The 4,839-nt window shown below is 29.4% G+C and overlaps 1 long non-coding RNA gene across 2 annotated transcripts; it reads left to right on the forward strand.

Moving 5' to 3' along the window:
* Nucleotides 1-1,110: 1,110 nt before the first annotated feature.
* On the forward strand, nt 1,111-2,599 carry LOC117927065. 2 transcript variants are annotated; one of them, XR_004653278.1, is made up of 2 exons: nt 1,111-1,273; nt 1,879-2,599. It is a non-coding gene; the product is annotated as an uncharacterized LOC117927065 (long non-coding RNA). The 2 variants fall into 2 exon arrangements; XR_004653279.1 differs by having other exon boundaries at nt 2,127-2,599.
* Nucleotides 2,600-4,839: the final 2,240 nt, after the last annotated feature.

Below are 4,839 nucleotides of genomic sequence, written 5' to 3' on the forward strand. Positions count from 1 at the left end.
TCTTCCCAATTCTAAACCCTAATTTTTTTTTTTAATTTCGCTTTCTGTTTTGGTTTGTGAGGTTCTAGTTATGTTATGGAGAAAAGAGGATCGATCTTTGATTTTCAGTTTTTGGGAGCCAATAAAAATAGTAAACCTAATGCTCAGTTGGGTACCATCGAAGTTTACGAGTTTCCAAGTCTCTCTATTTTGAAAAAACCGATGAATCCCTTTTTTATTTATTTTTATTTTTTATTTTTAAGTAGGAATCTGTCTTACTGCTTCGTTAGAAATTCTGTGGCTTGGTGGTCTGCGTTTCAATATATTGTTGTTTCGTATAATATTTTTTTGAGGTCCTCTTGTAGTATGAATTCAAGGTTTGTGATCGGAGATTTGCGACGTTGATTGGGTTTTGTTGATTCTTGTTCGAATCATAAACCCTAGTTTTCTATTTGTTTCCTTTATTTATTTTTTGTTTTGGTTTCTGATGATTGGGTTTTTGTGTGCGAAAAAAATTCATTTTAATTTGTTATGAGAAAAGGTCTCCTATTTCAGTGTTTAGACCCATTGATTGTTTTTTTCTTCATTAAGCTAGACCATCATTTTCTTAAAAAAGAAATAAACACAATTTTTCTTCAGCGAAGACCTTGGGGCTTATAGTTCAACCAAGATTGACACTAGAAGGGTATGGTGCTTGCACCTTTTCTTATGTGTATGCCACTTACATCATGTGCAGGCATGTCCAATGTGAGGTATGAGGGTTGTTAATTCTCATATATTGCAACTCTAAGCTTTAGAGAGTTGTTGATTATATGATTAGACTTAGGTTATTCTAGGACATTAGCAAGCCTTATATGACAATCTGCCATTCAGTTCTATATGTTCAGTGCCCTGATGAAATTAAAAACCACCAGATCTTCTTTCACTGCCTTGATCCTAGTTCTTTTTCATTTTCGTCTCTCTCCTTTGAGTTTGAGTACCCTCGTACTAGTGCATTAATTGATCTATGTGGAACACTTGTGAACCCACTCAAACAATTCTCCCTCATGTATTGCATCGGATTCAAATGTTATCTGCCAGTAATATTCATGTTTAATGATCTTTCTATATGTCGGTTCATGCAGTAAGGAGATGGACCACAACAATCAGCGAGCAACTGGAAGGGAGTTTTTAGCATCTCATCATATACACAATATTTCAATGCGGATATAGATGTTGTCCTGAACAGATTAATAAGCTCCTTGCATGCCATTGGTGGAGATTTTTTCAGCAAGATTGATGCCAATCCTCATTTGTGAGTCCTTAATTCTCTCTTACAAGTATATTGAAAGAAATGGACAGTACTCTCTTTTACATTCTATTTATTTTGTTTAGTTTTGGAATCATTGCCTTTTGTTCAGTTGGAAATAAAGATATAGACTTTTGAAAATAAATTTTTAATTATTTGTCTGGAATTCTAGGGTCTCCTTTTCTTCTTAGGAAAAGGGGAAAATTGTTGCTTTGGCATGATAATGTTATATTAAAATGAAAAGATTATATTAATGGTTTAGAATCTTGTCTTTGCCTTCTCATCATTTGGAAATAAATATACACAGCTTTGACCGACTTCTGCAAGTGAATACTATGTGAAACTTAAAGAAGTTAATTTACCCCACCAAATGAAAGTGGCACTAAAATAGTTTTTGATGCTAAAGCTTAGAAAATTAATTGCATGGCTCAAAATCTTAATTTTTGTAACTTTTTTTGTGTATTCTAGAAACCATAATATAAACTGTATTGATTTTCTGAAAATCTGCACTATGTCAATTGAAATCTTCAAATTTTGGAGCACGAAACTTTGTCCAGATTAATGCTTCAAACTCTGGTTTATTCTATTGATAATACTACTATTGTATGTAGGCCATTTCATACATGTTCTTGATGGTGCTACTCAATGCAATAAATCCTGGGTGTCCGTATTTCCACCTTAATGGGCTGGAACCAACAATTTTCCCTTTCTTCTCTGTTATCCCTGAAAGAATTTTGAAGCATTTCATCATTTGGTCCACTGTAACTTCATTTCCACATATGTTTGGTTTATGCTGATGCTAATGTTTCTGATATTTGTGATCGCTGCCCTTGGAAACTGTGCCACCTACCTGACAAAGAAACGGAGTAACAGCTGTACAACTTGGAGCTTTGATGTCAGCTATCTGAATTTTCCCTTTTGTTCAATCTATGGAAATGTATGAAATGCTTCTGGTGGCAGTGGCATTTTACTTCTTACTTCAGTATCTGGGTTCAAATGCTAGTCTTGTACGTTGTTGGTGCCTGTGGGGATATCCTGTCTTCATTTTAATTCTCAGCTCTGTAGGCATCCAACATTTTGGTTGTCTCTTTGTTTTATCTTTTGTTTTTCCCCTGAAGTAGCTCAAGTCAAAAATATGAAAAGAGGGAGGGGAAAACAAGCACACACAGTAGTGGGGTAGGGCTCATTCTAGTACCAATTTATTTGACTGTGGAACCGGGTATTTTGGATTGAAGTTTCTAATTAAGTGAATTGAAACAGTATTTTTAAATCCTGTTCATATCTGAAACTTGGATCAAAGGTGAGGAGGGAGGAAATTTTGAAATTAATTCATTATAGTGACCTCATAACTGATGTCCAACACTAAATGAGTCTGGGACACAATTGACTTGTGTGGTTTGTTGGTACAATTTTATTGACAGATATCTTTATCTCACACACAGCATTGTTGCATTGAAATTGAGACTTTGTCTTTCTCTCACACAGGAAAAAAATATGGATATTGATATTGGGACTCAGCTCTCACAAACAGAAACACAAGGACACAATTTTGCACATGGAAATTGAAACATGTATTAAGAGGTGGAAAAGAAAAAGGAATATAGAAAATTGGAAAGATGTTAGCTGGGATGGAATTTGTGTGGAGAACAATTTTGTATATGGTTTCAAATTACCCATTGGCTTGTATTGTAGTGCAGTGAAGAGATTGAGAGAATGATGGGGAATGTGGTGTAGTGTAATACTGTTTTGGAGTGGGTTGGTCTGAGTGGCACTGTGCTTGGGTCCTAAGCTTTTAGGAGACCAATCTCAGGAGAGGATAGAATAATTGTACTTTGGCCTTATTTTTATAAAAATGCAACCAAACTGATATTGTTAAACTTATTTATAATTGTTTAATATTTATAATTCTTTTTATATTAGATTATATTAAAGTAATTCATTCTTTTTTATATTATGATCAAATTAATTGTAAATGTATTTAAAATATTTTTAACATCAAATTTAAGTTGGTTTCAATTGATTTTAAATACAAATTAGACTTAGGTCTAATATAAACTAAAATTAATGGGTTTTGGGTTCAAAATAAACACAAATTTATAATTAAGTTTAGGATCATTAAAGTAGATTGAAACCACTCCACGGAAACCAAACCAAATTGACCTTAGAAGACTTGATTTGTTTCAAATTTTTACTCAAAATATGATCAATTTGTTTTTTATAAGATATAAACTAATTATATTGATTCGATTCATTTTTCACCCAAAAACCCAAAAACCGACTAATCCAGACGTATTATACCCTCGCTTGTATGAAGTTAAAAAACGAAAAAATAAATATATAGTTTTTTAGTATTTCATAAAAATAGGGGTATTTGGTGAGTTTTTATTATTTTTTTTAAAATTTAATGATAAATAACTTATTTGGATGCATTGTTTTTTAAAATTGTTATTTTTTATTTTGATTTTGCAAAAACATTGTAAATTAAATTTATATAATATTAATTAAATTTTAAACATAATTTAATATATAATATTAATTAAATTCAATAAAATTTTTATTGAAAATAAAATTAATTTTGTATTTAAACAATAAATAGTTTTAAGTAAAATAGGAATGGTAATATTATATTACAATCACAAATTTATATATTTTTTTTATAAAAGTTATACCAGTTTACCCTTTATTATGGAAATATGGATATAATTGATTTTTTATTAAAAAATAATAAAAATGTTTTAAAAATAATAATTATTAATAATATTATTTAAAATGAATTTATTATACTATTTTCCTCTTTATTATAGAAATATGGATATTGACATCTTTGTAAAATAATAATTGATTTTTTATTAAAAATTAATAATAATATTTTAAAAATAAGAATGATTAATAGTATTATTTAAAATAAATAAATTCAATAGAAAATATTGTTTGATTTCAAGTCTATTTTTCTAGTTAAAGAAATTATAATAATATAACTATGTTCATAAATAAATAATAGAATATATCAATTTTTATCCAAAAATTTATGGTATTAATTGGTTAACTATTTGATTTTAAAATTATTTTTTACTATTACTTAGACTTGTTAATGAATCCCACGCATTAAATTTTATTTAATTTGAAGCTTATATTTTTAGTAAACAAAATTTTAAAAAATAGATATGATTTTATATAGAAAATAAACAATATAGTTATTAATTTTTTTCATAGATTTCTTATATTAATTTTATCACTATTTGAGTTTAATTTATTTTTTAAAATTACTAGTTTAGTTAAAGAATCCAATGCACAAAGTGTTGCTTGACTTAGAGTTTATTTGCCAAATAAAAAAATTTACAAACATATATTTAAATATAAAGAAGAAACTAGTGAAGTCATTCAAAATGAAGGTACGAGGCTTTGGATAGGTAGAACCCAACTTTAACTAAGGTAGTACCTAAGGTAGATTAAGGTGGTACGTAAGGGCTATTAAGGTAGTACCTAAGGTACAGTTCTCAAAAAGCCAAAAGTGAACCACTTGCCCACACAAGAGAATCACATAATGGCATGGTCTAAGGGTCACAAAGGAA

The sequence above is a fragment of the Vitis riparia genome, chromosome 12 (assembly GCF_004353265.1).
Source record: "Vitis riparia cultivar Riparia Gloire de Montpellier isolate 1030 chromosome 12, EGFV_Vit.rip_1.0, whole genome shotgun sequence".
Taxonomy (NCBI): domain Eukaryota; kingdom Viridiplantae; phylum Streptophyta; class Magnoliopsida; order Vitales; family Vitaceae; genus Vitis; species Vitis riparia.